This window comes from Pelodiscus sinensis, chromosome 12 (genome assembly GCF_052426305.1).
Source record: "Pelodiscus sinensis isolate ZL-2025 chromosome 12, ASM5242630v1, whole genome shotgun sequence".
NCBI classification, from domain to species: Eukaryota; Metazoa; Chordata; order Testudines; family Trionychidae; genus Pelodiscus; species Pelodiscus sinensis.
Genome location: NC_143063.1, coordinates 50393700 through 50410675, shown reverse-complemented (window position 1 = coordinate 50410675; position 16976 = coordinate 50393700). Strand labels below are relative to the sequence as shown.

The window sequence follows — 16976 nt, the reverse complement described above, 5'->3', positions numbered from 1 at the left end:
TTTCACACATACAAAATGGGAAGTGACTGTCTAGGAAGGAGTACTGCAAAAAGGGATTTCGGGGTCATAGTGGACAACAAGTTAAACATGAGTCAATAGTGTGACACGGCTGCAAAAAAAACAAACATGATTCTGGGATGCATTAATAGAAGTATTGTGAGCAAGACATGAGAAGTCATTCTTCCGCTCTACTCTGTGCTGATTAGGCCTCAATTGGAGTATTGTGTCCAATTCTGGGCACCACAGTTCAAGAAAGATGTGGAGAAATTGGAGAAGGTCCAGGGAAGAGCAACAAAAATTATTAAAGGTCTAGAGAACATGATCTATGAAGGAAGACTGAAAGAATTGGGCTTGTTTAGTTTGGAAAGGAGATGACTGAGAGGGGACATGATAGCAGTTTTCAAGTATCTAAAAAGGTATCACAAGGAGGAGGGAGAATAATTGTTCTCCTTGGCCCCAAAGCAATGATTTAAATAAAGAAAAACATAAATGAATTGAGTTAAAGACCTGATCAATGCCAGATAAATCTTCTAGTGGTAAATAAAGCATTTGGGTTTGCAGGAAGAGGGCTACAAAAATAGCTCCAAAACACTTTAAAGTATTTGAAAATTTGGGTTTTTTTTCTATAATATGTGGCTCATGCAGAACACATGATGATATGCTGCAGTATGATATTTTAATTGACACTTGTTTAGAATAAGCAGCATAACTCCTTTTAGCCTATCCCAAACTCACATTCGTAAGACTTTATATAACACCACACCTTTACATAATCCATTTGGGTGCATCTACATTGCATCGTTATTTCGAGCTAACTAGTGTTATTTTGAAATAACAATGCGAGCATCTATACAGCCATTCCATTATTTTGGAATAATTTTGAAATAAGGAACGGCTTATTCTGACTTCTGCAAACCTCATTCTACGAGGAATAACGCCTGTTCCAAAATAGCTATTTTGAAATAAGGCGTGTGTAGATGCTCCACTGCTGTTATTTTGAAATAGCCCCTCACCAAGGCCATTCTAAGTTATTCCTCCCCAGTGCCTCCTGGGACTCTAAATTGAGATAGCACATCTACATTAGGGAAGCCTGCCTTGGACTAATTTTGAGGCTGCCCTGCAGTGGAGACGTGCTATTTTGAAATAAGCTATTTTGGAATAACTATTCTGGAATAGCTTATTTCAAAATAAGCGTGCAGTGTAGACGTACCCTTTTATACCTACACACACATTCTGCTATAGGAACATAAGAACGGCTATACTGGGTCAGACCTAAGGTCCATCCAGCCCAGTATCCTGTCTGCCGACAGTGGCCAATGCCAGGTGCCCCAGAGGGAGTGAACTGAAAAGGTAATGATCAAGCGATCTCTCTCCTACCATCCATCTCCACCCTCTGACAAGCAGAGTCTAGGGACACCATTCCTTACCCAGCCTGGCTAATAGCCATTAATAGACTTAACCTCCAGAACAGCAAACATCTCTATCCCCAGACTATCAACCAGCTTCCTCCTTAGCATTGATTCTCCCCATGTTTTGGGCTAGTTAGGCACAAAAATGGTGCCTTCTCAGGCCAGAATACAGGCCATTTCCCAGACAGACTGGGATGCTGGAACTATCCACTGAATTAATATAATTCATATTCTTGCTTGGCCTTTTTATATACACTAGAATCTCTTTAATGTGGGAACCCTGGGAAATAGGGTATGATGGATTAAGGTATTTGTGTGGACCATGAAAGGCGCTGGGGCAGGGTCTGGGAAGGAGAAAGGGAGGATGCCTGAGGGGGAGGAGATGGGGCACTTACCTGGTGCCCCATTCCCGGGTACATTTCGTCTTGCATCTCCCCCCACTGCTACCTGGCACCACCCACTGCCACTATGAAAACGTCAGGAGAAAGCCTCCAGCAAAACACTTCACTGTGCTGCTGTTCCCCCAGCTAGGGACGAGGTATTCTTCCTCACCCTGCCACGGTCCACACTATGGGTTTTCCCGCATCAGGGACACCTGGAGAATGGAAGTTCAGGTGTGTATGCCTTTTTTTGAATCCTCGAGCTGCTGTTCTTCCAGTCATTTATAATCTCCATCCTCTAGTGTCTCTGCCTCCTTGTGGCAGGATGGCTTACATGCTCTAACAATCCCCAGAATTTGTGTTGGCAGGGACTTTGTGCTCCTGGCAGGTTCAACCATGCTGGATTGATCTGTGGGGAAGTGACCAGAGAAAATAGACACCATGGTCCTCTAGGTTGGGAGTTAGACCCAGGGCTAAAAACCCCGTTCCATGAAAAATAAAATATATATTACAGAAAGAGTGACAGACGAATCGATCATTACTGTGTGTGATAGCCTTCAGGAGTCAATGACCCATACAACTGCCAGTGGTGAAAACCGAAGGGAAGCCACTGGCATGGAGACTGTAGAGCTCAACACCAAGACAAAACCAAACCTGTTTTATTGGAATGCACGGATAATGTATGAAGCAGAGAAACTAGGTTAAGTCATGAGATGCTACAGCTTTCACATCCTGGGCATCAGCAAGAGCAGATGGATGGGATCAGGAAGATTAACAGAAGCTTTGGGAGAAACGTTGCTATATTCTGGATGAGATGATGGACTGCACCATAGAGATCTTGCCATCCTTTTGAAGAAGGGAGTGAAGCATTTCCTGCTTGAGTGAAAATCCATCAGCAGCAGACTTATGAAAGCAAGACTAAAAGGGAAACATAATAATATCACCCTAATTCAGTGCTATACTCTGACGAATGACAGTGGTGAAGAAATAAAGGACCAATTCTACCTTACATTACAGGCAGAATTAAAGAGAGAGAGCGTGCAATGCCATGACCTAAATATCCTCATGGGAGACCTGAATGACAGGTTGGCAGGACAATACAAACAATAACAGAGCAATGGGAAGACGTGAGTGTGGCACCATAAATGAAAATGGAGAGAAGCTTGTTGATTTATTAATTGGCAGAATCTTATTTCAACATCATGAAATTCACAAGCTGTCATAGTGTTCTCCAAATGGTAGAGATAAGAACCATACTGGCTATATGATAATCAAAGGCAAATGATGACAGTCATTGATAGCTGTGAAAGTGAGAAGGGGTGCATATACTGGCGGAAACCACGACCTTGTGATAGCCTCCTCAAGCTAAAACTGAGAAGTGTGGGTTGACCAAACAAGGGACAAAGATGTTGTGAAACTGACAAGCATAAGTCCCCTGAAATACAGAAAAGCCTTTGTACTGCAGTTAAATAACGTATTTCAGGCACTTGAAGATCTTAATGAAGAGGAAGGGAATGCAGATGAGGAGATCAACAAGAGGTGGGACAAAGTAATAGCAATTTATAAACAGAGCAGTGAAGCCTGTCTAGGATACAGGCAGAAAAGAAAGGAGTGGAATTACACCCAGCACATGGATTGCCATAGATACCAGATGAGTCCTGAAGAAAAAAAAAGTTTTAGGCACAAAATCCCAGAATTTAAAGGCAAACACCACACGTATTATAGCAAAGCACACCAGGGCTACGTCTACACTGGCCCCTTCTTCGGAAGGGGCATGCTAATTTTGAAAGTGGGAATAGGGAAATCCGCGGGGGATTTAAATATCCCCCGCGGGATTTAAATAAACATGGCTGCCACTTTTTTTCCGGCTTGGAATAAAGCCCTACTTTGAAGTAGGAATAAGAGATCCTCCGGAATAGGGCTTTATTCCGGAGGATCGGGCCAGTCTAGACACTTTTTTCCGGCTTTTCCCCAAAAAAGTGGCGGACATTTTTATTTAAATCCTGCGGGGGATATTTAAATCCCCCGCGGATTTCCCTATTCCCACTTTCAAAATTAGCATGCCCCTTCCGAAGAAGGGGCCAGTGTAGACATAGCCCAGGAGGTCAAACGCTTTGTGAAGGTGGACAAACAATATTACATTGATAATCTGGCAACACAAGTGTAGTATACAGCTGCTCATGATGAACAAAGGAACCATTTACAAATTAGTATGCAGCTCATCAGTGATAAACAGCAGACACCAACAAACACTCATCAGGGACAAACAAGGCTATCTACTAACAACGGGGAAAGGCAGAAGAAATGCACTGGACAGAGCATTTCAAAGTATTGCTAAACAGGGAGACACCTAAAGAGGAAGCAGATATGCAGGAGGCAAAAGATCATGACACAGATAGCCCAACGAAGGAAGAGATTATTCAAGCCATTGAATCCTTAAAAAATGGGAAAGTTCCTGGCAAAGATAACTTGGATGCAGAATAGTTCAAGGGAAATCCTGAGTTAGCAGCTTCTCTCCTGGCCCCTCAATTTACATCAGTCTGAGAAAGGGAAAGTGCCGGGGGGGGGTATGGATCAATTGGGTTATAGTGAATATACCAAAGAAAGAAACTCACAGTGACTATAATAACTGGTGTCTTATCACATTTTTATCTGTGCTAAGCAAAGTATTGTGTAAGATCATAGTCCAGTGTATATCAGAGGCAGTTGATAGCATTTCCAGTTTTAGGAAAGGAGGTAGATACACAAACCATATCTTCACTCTACAAAACATAACAGAACAATGCTTAGAATGGCAACAACAACTCTACATAAACATCACAGACTTTGAGAAGGCATTTGATCATGGGCATATGGAATCCCTCTCCATATAATCAACATCATCAGAAATTTCTATTTCAACTTTACATGCAATGTTGATCACAGTGAGCTCAGTTCTGAAGTCAAAACAAGACAACGGGGGCATTATTGCCATCGACTAGGGAATATAGTGTATAACAGAAGACATGCCAAGAGGCATTAAATGAACACTCTTCTCATCTCTTTAACACCTAGACTTCACAGTTGACCTTCCCTTCCGATCACATACCCAGCACCATATAAAAGAAAAAACAACTTCACTCAATGCATACAGCCAACAAATTGCACTGAAAATCAACCGCAGTAAGATAGATATCATAACCTTTAATAATTCCGCACCATAGCTAGGGATGTAAAGGATTAACTGGTTAACCCATTACCTGGTAATCCTCAGCCTTACCAGATGCTTATTGTGGTAACCAGTTAACTGGCATTCTGGTTAGGCCCACTGTGCCACAGAGCCCTGGAGCAGCCCCCACCTGTCATGCTTTCCAGACCTTAAATCATTTTTGCTGCTCTTCTCTTGACTTTTTTGAATTTGTCCACATCTTTCCTGAAATGTGGCTCTCAGAACTGGATACAATACTCCAGTGCAGATTTAATCAGCACAATTCAGAGCAAAAGAAATACTTCTCATTTCTGCTTACAATACTCATGCTAATACATCCCAGGATGATGTTTGCTTCTTCTTCTTTTTTTTTTTTTTTTGGAACAGTGTCATACAGTTTGTGACGTAGTGGGGGTACCTGGCTGGTTTTCTGGGGTATCGATGACTGGTCCTGGTCCCTGGGGCTCGCCTCGGAGGTGTCTCTCTCCGTTGCTCCGCCGAGAACCGGTCTCTGCGTGATTCTCTTTCTCTCCGGGACTCCCGTTCACCCCCGGACCGGCTCTCCATGAACTCATCCACCAGTCTCCCGGCCTCCTGGGGGTTCTCTGGTCTCCGGTCCTTGAGCCACAGCCTCAGTTTGGGTGGGCACGCTTCATAGAGCTGCTCCATCATGACCAGCTTCAGCAGCTCCTCTGCAGTCTGGGCTCCGACTCCAGACACCCACTTGCGGCAGTATTGCGCCAGGCGGGAGGCCAGGTCCACATAGGTCTCCCGTGGCCCTTTCTTTACCCCCCGGAACTTCTTACTGTACATCTCGGGGGTCAGCCCGAACTTGTGCAGCAGGGCCTCCTTGACTCGGTTGTAATCCCCTGGCTGTAGGTCCTCCAGCTGACTGAGCACTCCGGCCACCTCCTGGTTCAGTGCAGGGATGAGCTCCTGCAGCCAGTCAGCTGGGGGAACCCGTTGCAGTCCACAGGCCCTCTCAAAGGAGCTGAGGAACCCGTCTATGTCGCCCACGTCTTTCAATTGGGCCACCACGAGCCTCTCCAAGAGTCTGGCCGTCCTGGGACCCTGGGGCCCATCCACTCTTGGCGCAGCCGGGGCCCCGCAGGTTCTCCGCTCTGCCATGGCCAGCTCATGCTGTCGCTGCCTCTCTCGATCTTGGCGTTCCTTTTCTCGGTCTTGGCGCTCCTTCTCTCGGTCCTGTACTTCCAATTCCTTCATCCGCAGTTGGATCTCCAGCCGCCGCAGCTCCGCTGGGCTGGCCCCTGCCCTAGATGGGCTACGGCTTGCAGGCCTCCCGGGAGACGCTGTCTCATCTCTCCGTTGGGTTCCAGCGCTCCTCCCCCTCTCTGAGCCTGACACACTCTCAGGGGGGGTCTGGCTGCTTCCCCTGGGGACAAGATCCTGGCCCTGTGGCTGGTCATTATCTTCCAGCTGGGTAATCAGTTGGGCCTTGGTTGCTTTCCGCACAGGCAAGCCCCTCTCTCTGCACAGCCCCACCAGCTCTGCCTTCAAGAGTTGGGCGTAGGCCATCTGCCCGCTGGTCCCCTTGGTGCAGACTCACCAGTCTAGTGCTGCAGCGCCCCACGATTCCCAGGAACCGCTTCGCTCTGCCTCAAGCATGCCTGGCTCCAGGGCTCTTGCTTCTACGGCGCCTTATCGCTTGCCGCTGGGAGCTTCATCCACGGGGTGCAGTGGATCCCACCCCTGACACCAGTGTGACGGCGCGTTGGGGGTTCCCCGTCTCCTGCACCCCGAAATGGCACAAATAGACTGCACCAGCCAGTGGAATTGAGGGTGGTTTATTGCTCCTCTAGCACAGCGCAGCACAGATGTAATCTGGTTACAGGAACTGGGCTAGGATGCCTCAGGCCCCCTTGAGATGGGGGAGACTGGGCCCCTAAACTCCAGCCCCTTCCCCTAGGCTCTCCTCCATGCTCTCAGACAGCCAGCAACCAACTCACTAACTTCCAGCCCTGCCCCCCAGCCAGGGCAGCATTCCACCTTCCTTTGTTCCTCTCCATGGGGGGTGTCTGGCCACTGGTTTGCATAGTGACTCATCCTGTTTGGCTGGGTCCTGGTACCCACGGCAGCCAGTGGGGCCACCCCAGAGCCAGCAGCATAGAAACCAGCCAGGTACCCCCACTACGTCACACAGTTGACTTGGTTATTTAGCGTGTGGTCTACTATAACCCCTAGGTCCCTTTCTACAATACTAATTCCTACCTAGGCATTTTCCATAGTGTATGTTCTTCCCTACGTAGAATATTTTGCATTTGGACTTATTGAATTTCATCCTACTTACCTCAGACCGTTTCTTCAGTTTGTCCAGAGCATTTTGAATTATAATCCTACCCTCCAAAGCACTTACAACCCTCCGACCTTGGTATCATCTGTGAACTTTGTAAGCGTACTCTCTATGCCATTGTCTAAATCACTGATGAAGATATTGAACAAAACCAAACCCAGAACTGATCTCTGTGGGACCCCACTCATTCTGAACTTCCAGCATGACTGTGGACCACTGATAACTACTCTCAGGCTGTGTCCAGACTCCATGCCTCCGTCGACGGAGGCATGTAGATTAGCCAGCTCGGAAGAGGGAAATGAAGCCGCGATTAAAATAATCGCGGCTTCATTTAAATTTAAATGGCTGCCCCGATCTGCCGATCAGCTGTTTGTCGGCAGATCGGGAGAGTCTGGACGCGATGCCCCGACAAAGAAGCCTTTCTTCATCGACACAGGTAAGCCTCGTGAAACCAGGTTTACCTGTGTCGATGAAGAAAGGCTTCTTTGTCGGGGCATCGCGTCCAGACTCTCCCGATCTGCCGACAAACAGCTGATCGGCAGATCGGGGCAGCCATTTAAATTTAAATGAAGCCGCGATTATTTTAATCGCGGCTTCATTTCCCTCTTCTGATCTGGCTAATCTACATGCCTCCGTCGACGGAGGCATGGAGTCTGGACACAGCCTCAGTGCTAACAGAATTCTGAGGAATAGGCAAATATGACCGGTCCAAATTATCTTCATTCCATACAGCCTGACTCAGAAAAATCCTCTGCATCTTTTGGCCCAGAACAATCTCTAACCAAGATCTAGTCACACACTGCAGCCAAGAAGATACAAGCACTCTCATTGTCAGGAGACATTGGAGATGGTTTGACCATGTGCTTCAGATGGAAACTTATTCCATAGCCAGAACAGCAATAAGATGGACACCTGAAGGCAACTGAAAATAAGGTCACTCGAAAAAACTTTGTGAAGAGCTGTAGAAGCTGGGCTTAAAACCTAGGGCACATTTGGGGAACCAATAAAAGACTTGCAAAATCAATCAGGTGTAGAGGAGCTTTGTTTCTGCCCTAAACACAGAGGCATAATGGGGACATGGTGATGGTAATGATGATGACCTTATAGTCCTATTTTGATTCTAAACAGTCATTCATCTGAAACATCTTTTACTTTTAAAACTTTTACCCTCTCCAAAACAGTGTTCAAAAGAGAACAATGATGAATACTAATACAGTGTAATTGCTGCTAGCTTCATCACAAATAAATCATTTCTAATCTGAATAAATAAGGATCAAATATAATATCATTCATGCTGGTCAGGGAGCGAAAGGACATTCCCAGACACTAACTGCTTTCCAAATATGAAAAAAATATTAAATCTCTCTCTTATAACAAGATGTTTTCCTCATGTTTCCTTTGGGGAAAATCTGTTTAGTGCATTCCTCTCCATGCTAGGCTTTAGCATTATAAGCCAGGTTTGTCATTCTTCCATCTGCAAAGGGCTGGCTGCTGGGAGGCTGCCAGGTTTACTGTAATATCATTCACTGAACCAAAACTAAGCATGTTATACACAGGACAAGAATGAGTAGCAAAGTAAATATATGGGATTTATGCAGAAAACTTGCTAATTTACTATATAAAGAAATATTTAATCTTCCTATAGGTAAGCATTTCCATAATTATGCACTTTGAGGAAAAAAACATTTTAAAAAAACACATATTTTAGCATGAGAAGTTTTTAGGTTTAGAACTAAACTTCTGGGTACAATTTCTATGGTTTAAATTTATTTCCATAGAACCAAGGCCATCTGTATCTGCAATTATGAGTAAAACAATAGGGTTTTCAAATAAATCCTTCCTAAAGCTGCAAATTGTTATGGTGCTTAAAAGAAAACATTCTGAATGACTTGTTTGTTTCTGGGCCGAGATACCTCATCAGCAATAGATGTGGGTGGCCTAACATGCTTTAATGCCAGTGTTGTGCATAGACTTTCAATGGAGAGGTATTTTAGTGCACAATAAGGCAAAGTCCCTGTGTTACTGCTATGAGATCCTTTTCACTTCTTTTTTACTATGCCTATCACCTGGTCTATGCCACTGATTATGTCTGTAGCAGTCAATTTTTCTATATAAACATCCCCTTCATATCAAGCTTTTACCACCTGCATTGTTCCACTTCACTTCATTTTAGCATTACTAACTACTTCAACAAGACAACTGCTACTGAAAAACATGGTACTATAGCAATCATTTGGTTCTGTGCACACATTTTAATTTCATGCCCTACAGGGGGGAATCACTATCAGCCTTAAACAAAAATTGAGTCTTTAATGTTTTATTGTTTCGACACATTTTATCTTCCTATCTGTGTACGTACTTCTCTTTAAAAATTCTGCAATTGGCTTGCGCTGAACATATGTAAGGAATATTCAACCTCAAAATCTGAAACACACAAATAATTTCATGGCAGTAACAACACAAAGAAGATAGAATTGTCGAATGATTTCCTCTTATCCACATCTAGTTGTCATCATAGCACAGTTGGAGCTAACATGTTGTGCAACCTACAGCAATCTCTGGATCACAGAACTAGATGGTTTTTATCAGAGCCTGTAATTTACATCCTTACAGGAATGGGTAGAAGGAAGAGAACAGCAATGAAGCAGTGAAACTAAGAAAATATAATCATGGTTAGCCTCAAACATGGTTTATGCATTTTGTTTTCCTTCTACACAGACATTTTCATGTTGGCAAAAGCAACTGGTGAAATGTTGGTTTTTTTGTTTCCCCTGTGTATACATTAAGAGCTATAAAACATGAGTAAGTGGAAGTGAGCTGCCCTAGGCACAGATCTTACAGTAGCACAGCATTATTAAATCCAACAATTAGAATCTATTATTAGGACTCAGAAAAAGGAAAAAATGATGACCAATGGTATACAGTGACCATCCAAACAAGCCAGTGAACCATTAAAAACATTCCATCTATCTAAGAACTTTTCTATAAATGCGTTCCTTTCCTAAAATGTATTTAACATGTTTAAAAGAAGTATCATGGACAAATTAAAGCTTTCTTTCAATAAAGACATTTTTTGAATTACATTTACAGCCCAGACTTTCCTGCCCTCTGGTGGGGGAAAATACTGAATCACAACAACAGGACAATATAATGGGTTTAATTACATAAATAGGTTAGTCTGTGACAATCTGCTTTTTAGTGAACCTAATACTTTATCTACGTACCACACATATCTCAACACAGTGTAAGAAGCAGCATCTATTACAATGTTCAACTTTTTACAGCTGATTTGAACTGCAGTATATAAGCAGATGTTTACATGAACAATCTAATTTTGGACAGATAAGTTTAAGTACCTAGCATATATTCAGATATCTCATATGATTGACTGCTCACACTTTTTATAGGGTAGACACACCAAAAGATATGTAATTAAACACAGAAAAAAGTCAATATTACATATCTTGTGTAATCCTTACCATGCAGTGGAATGGCTGACCCAGAGTCTGCAGCAGACTGAAAGGGTAAATGCATTTTAGCTGAAATAAGCTAATGCAATGCTATTGTTTTTAATTTATGTATTTATTTATATTAACTTACATCTACCTAGAGTCTTCCCCCCACCTTGAATATATATTTTGGCACTCCCTATGACGTCTCCCTTATTTGAGCTGAATTTTCTCAATATAAATGGGAAAAGACTGATGTCAACACGTTCTCCATGAAAGATCTTTCACTCTAGAATTTGCTTCCCATCTGATGATCTTCCAAAGCGTGGATCTTGAAATGCTACAGAGTTCTTTTTTTTTCCCCTTCCAAGAATTTGACGAAAGAATTCATAGGATTTTGTGTTCATGCAGGATGAACAGCTTTATTATTTGCAAGCATAAATTAGTAAATATGTAAAATATAAGAGTGTAAGAGCTCTCAGAACACAAGATGGTCGCTTACTGAGTGGCAAATATCTTACTGATAAGAGAATGTCAATGAAATACAAGATCACACCAATTCTTTGTTTAGTTGTACCAATTTGTTTTATTTTATGCAGAACCCAGCAATCCTGGTTTAATTGTTAGCATCTTTGGATACATTCAGATTTTATATATTTTATCCATCATCACAAAAACACTTCAGTGCTTCAGTGATGACCATTACAGAAATTCTTCTAAATAAATAAATGAAGAGGATAAGAATGATGCAAAATAATAAAACTTGCTATGGGAATTTTGAAGTTTTCATTTTTTGGAAACCACCTTAAAGACCAAATATATGTTGATGCGTTTGGGCCCTGATTCAGCAATATTATTATGCATGTGCTTAACTTTAGGGGTGTAAGTAGTGGCACTGTCTTCAGTAAGGCTACTTGTGTCCTTAAAAGTTACGTGTATGCTTTAAGTGCATTGCTGAACAAAGGCCTTGAGCACTAAAATTATTTAGAAAAATCCTTTAAAATGAGCAGGTATCATGTGTGTACTACCTACATGATTATAATCACATGTTATGGAAGATCACTCATTGTTCTCAGTTTCCTGCACTGTTTAGGCAGAGTGAAGTAACTTAAAATGACCACCAGAAAATTTTTCAAACAAAAGCGCTAAAGAAGTTTGCTTGCTTTTCACTTTTAAAAATTATGTAGTCTCCTCACCTCTCGGTATACTTGATTTGAGGGTTTAAATTAGACCTGCTAGTTTCAGAATGTATTATTTTCTGTTTTAATGCCATGGTGTTACATTGAAAAAGAAAAAACTCTCAGAGTACAGTCCATAATAGATCTAGATCAATGGTTTTCTGCTAACATACTTTTTACATTAATATTTGTAAATATACCACATGCACAGTTCTGAAATATGTACGGCATTTGGAGAAAAAAACCTAAAATACTTTTCAACGATCATTTTTTAATACTACTACTACTAGGCAAGAGGCCCTGCAAACTATATTCTCAGCTTTTATCCTTGGAGCTTTAACTACACTGCTGCTATTAAGCATAAAATGGGTGGTACATTTAAATCCCTGTACATAACATATTTAATGGGCACAATTATAAAACTGGAAAAATAAATAAATAAAATTAAACTAAGTGAAGAAATACTAGCCTTCTTGGTAACATTTTATTCTCCCATGAATAGACTGGAACCCGCTCAATGAAAAAACCAGACACCCCGCTTCCAGTAGTATTTAGATAGGCACGTACACATGGCATGCCTACAGGCTACAGTTTTTCATTTGTATCCCCAATCCTCTTGGCCAATCTATAACTAACTGGCCAAAATAAACATTCTTAACCTTCCAGCGAGGTTCAAAATGAACCAGTAAACTGAATTCCTATATCACAGAAGGAAGCACCAAATGTGTAGGAACAAATAAAATAATTAAAACATCAATACTCCCCCTCCCCCAGGAATGGAAATTAAATATATCAAGACAAATTCTAAGGCAGTGCTTTTGAAAGTTAATGATACAATCCCAAAGACAGTCAACATAAAGCACATATTAGCAGCTTCCTTTTCAACGTCAATTAAGAGACAAAGTCTGGCTTAATGACAGAACATTTAAAAAAATCAATTTAGACATTTTAAGGTATTAGAGGAAAAGATACATGTCCAGAAGGCTTTTTTACCTAATTTATCCAACATACCCTCACCTTGTCTTCAACTCTACCGCTATTCCAGGCCTTGATCCCTACAGAGCTTTACCAATGCATGAAAATTGGGAGTTGGAAAAGACCCAGACAGGTCAATCTTGTACATCTTCTACACAGCAATAACAACTATGCTAAAAATGCATTTTTGAATGATGGTCTTGTGATGTGGAGAAAGAGCCAACAACAACCTGGATGAGGCTCAATCTTACAGTTACTTATGAATAAATAGGATTTTAATCCAGGTCTCCAAGTTACTTAGTTATTGAAGAATCGCCCTATCTTTTATAGCTCCAATTCATATTGACAAAAGTCTGATTTTGCTATTGTAGATCCAAGCTACTTTATTTTCTGAAAGAAAATCAGAAATCCTTTAACTCACCATAAGCAGATCCTGTTCTCATAGCCAAATATTCCCTTGAGTACTGAAGAACTGAAAAAAAACCATTAGGAGTTCTTAAATAACTGCTGGAATTATATGAAACAAATAAAACATTATATGGAGATAGAGAATAAACTGTGTCACTCCCCCCTCCCCAAGTTAGAAACCAGCATATTTCTCTCCAGCATCTATCAAGCAGCTCTTCAGTAAATCTGTCTCTATATAAATAATAAAGATAGGTGCCATGGAGAACATTAATTGTAACAATGTATCTTTTATAGTCCATTCCGAAGTTATTCTAGCCAATGGTAACACAGTTCTAATTAATTCACAATCTAAATTTCCAAAAACAATTTAGATTCATCAGCTGCCACAGTAGCAAATTGGGCACTGACTGCCCAGCCTTTTGGTTTCTTTAAAAAAGCAGGCTTGTTTTTAATTGTGTGATAGATTAATTCCTTTCTAGCATCTAAGAGATTGTTAAAGGCTAAGTTCCTAGAAGAAGCTAATTAGTTCAAGAAGCTGAGTTAAAGTTCATTCCCTCTCGAATTTGTTTGTCACAAAGAAGAGGTTGTTACAATGAGAAGGGAAAAAATTATTCTTCTTAACCTCTGATGATAGGACAAGAAGCAACTAGGGATGTTAAATATCGGTTAATTGAATAGTTGAGTAACCTCATGAATTCTTATTGGTTAATCAACTATTTTGTAGTCCCTGGGGGCAGGGCCAGCAGCCAGTGCACTCCAACCTCATTCCCAAGGTTACTCCCTGCCACCCCACACTGCTGCCTCTGTATCACTGCTGCGGGATGCCAGGCAAGACCTGGTCTATGAGGGGAGCCAATTTAAAAACCAGCCCTTCTTGTGGACCAGCTGCCTGTCTCGCTGTGCTGAAGCCTCTGATAAAGAGGCAGCAGCGTGGGGTGGCAGCAGCCCCTGTCTGGGCTCCTGGACCAGGTGCGAGCTGGAACTGAGGTGGGCTTCCTGCCCACCTGGCTCCTAATACATTTTAAATGCAGAACCGCAGCGCCCGGCATGACTCAGGACAGAGCCAGACTGCCTGCCTGCCCAGCTCCTAATACCTTTTAATTGGAGAGCTGCAACAGGGGTAGGTCCTGGACCTGTTGCAAGCCAGGATTGAGCAGGGCTACTGACCAGCCTGCTAAAAAATGTCCTGGCAGGCAGGGAAGGGAAGGGAAATGTGTTTAGTCTATAGCATTCACCAGGGCCAGCTTTAGGCCGATTCAGCCGATTCCCTGGAATGGGGCCCCGCGCCTAAGGGGCCCCTGCTCCCAGGTGCACGACACATGCACAGTGCCGTCCTGGGTACGCGACACATGCGTGGGGCCTCGGGCGCATGCGGGAGCCCACCCCCGGAATCGGGCCCCGCGCTTCTTAAAGCTCACCCTGGCATTCACCTATGCGCTTTTGCTTATCGGTTAATTGATTAATCAACTACACTATTACATCCCTAGAAGCAAGAGGCTTAAATTGCAGCAAGGGAGGTTTAGACTAGATGTTATGGAAAATGTCCTGTCAGGAGGCTTAGCATTGGAATAAATTGCCTAAGGAGATTGCAGAATCCCCACCATTGGAGATTTTTAAGAGCATGTTAGACAAACACCTATCAAGGATAGTCTAAATCAGGGCTACTCAACACACAACCCGTGGACCACATTCAGCCCGCAGACCCTTTGCATGCGGCCTGTGGTGCCTTAAGCTGCTTCCCAGGCTGCCTGCCTGCCTCATTGCTGGGGCTACAGGCCACGTGCCAACCCGCATGCTCAGGAACTACTGGCCAATGGGGAGAGAAGAGCAGCAAAAGGCGCAGCAGAACACACTGGCCCAGTCTGCCACAGCAGCAGCACCACACTGGCGCATGCACGGGCAGAGGAGTAGCAAGGGGGGAGTTGCCCCTGGGCGCCACGCGGGGGGCCATCGGACCAGGGTGGGAGCAGAGCGCACAGTCCCACACATTGCAGCAAGCCAGGGGTGCCTGGCAGGCCATGTGTTCCCAGTGCAAACTGCAATCAAGCCTCCAAGGCAGCCAGGCCAGACAGCGGGAGTGGCCACTTCCAATGTAGGGTGTCCCATACCTCCGGTGCCTGTCTCTGCGGGAAGGGGATTTGGTTGGGGGAGGGCTGGGTGTGCATTCGGTTTGAGCAGGGGAGCTGGGGCGGAATGGGAGCACACAGGCCCATGCATCGCAGAGTCGGGAGCTGGTGGGCCACGTGCTCGCTCCCTGTGCAAACTGCAATCAAGACAAGGCAGCTGGGCTGGGCAGCAGAAGCAGCCACTTTAAAGATAGGGTTATCCATCCCGCACCTCCGATGCCTGGTTCTGTGGGAGGGGGATTTGATTAGGAGGGAGATTGGGGATGCCTGGCTCTGGAGTAGGAGAGGGGATATTTCAGTGAATATTGTATTAGCAGTTTTTGTTTGATTTGTTAAAATCATGAAGCCAAAACAAAAAAGTAGCCAGTATAATGGTCTTCTGTGGGTATCTGTTTTAGTAGTTAAATTGTTGAACTGTCATTGCTCAGAACTGACTTAAATGGGGCCTGCGTGTTGTGTAGTCTTGCCTTAATCTTTGTGTTCGTGCCTGTCAGTATGAAAGTAGCTATTTGCATATATTTGCATAAATATTTGCGCGCATGTGTGCAAGCACACACGTGCATAGACATAGATATATATATATGCTGCGGCCCTCGGCATGTGCTCTAGGTACCTTTTGTGGCCCCCCAGGACTTCCAAAATTGAGTAGTCCTGGTCTAAATCAGAAGTGGGCACTAAGTAGCCTGCGGGCTGCCGCCAGAGCCTTTATTTACCTGTGCATCTGCAGTTATGGACACTCACACCTCCTACTGGCCACGACCCGCCATTCCTGGCCAGTGGGAGCTGCAGGAAGCAGTGGCCCCACCCGCGGCTGGAGTAGGCAGATTCACACTAGTACTCTAAAAATACAAGTGTAAATACAGGGGCTTTGGCTGGGGCACTCAAAACAAGGAGGTCAGGTGAGCTTGAGAGCCTGAGCCATAACATACACAGTACTACATTCAATGCACTAGCTCAAGCTCCATTAACAAGAGTCTGTCTATTTGGGCTGTGTGGCTCACTCCCACTGCAGTGTAAATGTACTTTTGGGAACTAGGCCAGGCTGACTTTGAGGCTGTTTGCATTAGGAAATGGGTGCAAATAAGCCACAGCGGGGCCCAAGAACCAATTAATCCATTTTAGACTGATTTCTAATTAGAAAAATACAAATCTTTGTGATCTGACTAAAGCATAGGGACTGTTTCTTGGGAAAGATTTTTTGCCAAATTACTTATTTATAAAAATTTAGCTATATTCCATAACTAGAAGACTTACCTGGCGTTGCTTGGGTCCTTCAGGGCAGGAAGCTGAGGCTGAGGCTGAGGCTGAGGCTGAGGCTGAGGCTGTGGGAGGAGCAGGAGTCAGGGTTGAGAGATGAGGAGGGGCTCAGAGCAGGGGCCTGGAGGCATGAGGGGGTGCAGGAGACAAGGTTGGAGAGAGTAGAAGAATTTGGGGGAGTGAGTAGGGGACTCAGGACAGGGGATGTGGTCACCTGGCAGCTTCTCCTTAGGGTGGGGGGCTATGCAGCCAGCCCACCCACTTCTCCTCAGGCTGGAGGCCCTAGGGCGGTGAGA

At 43.8% G+C, this 16976-nt stretch overlaps 1 long non-coding RNA gene across 1 annotated transcript in view; it reads right to left on the bottom strand.

The window, feature by feature from the left end:
• Nucleotides 1–13309: 13309 nt before the first annotated feature.
• LOC149523754 (uncharacterized) overlaps nt 13310–16976 on the bottom strand; it is a 63588-nt gene continuing 59921 nt past the window's right edge. Inside the window, exons 2-3 of the long non-coding RNA XR_016350556.1 lie at nt 16678–16745; nt 13310–13361 (exon numbers count right to left, since the gene is read on the bottom strand). This is a non-coding gene — a long non-coding RNA (uncharacterized LOC149523754). The remainder of the gene's footprint in view (nt 13362–16677; nt 16746–16976) is intronic.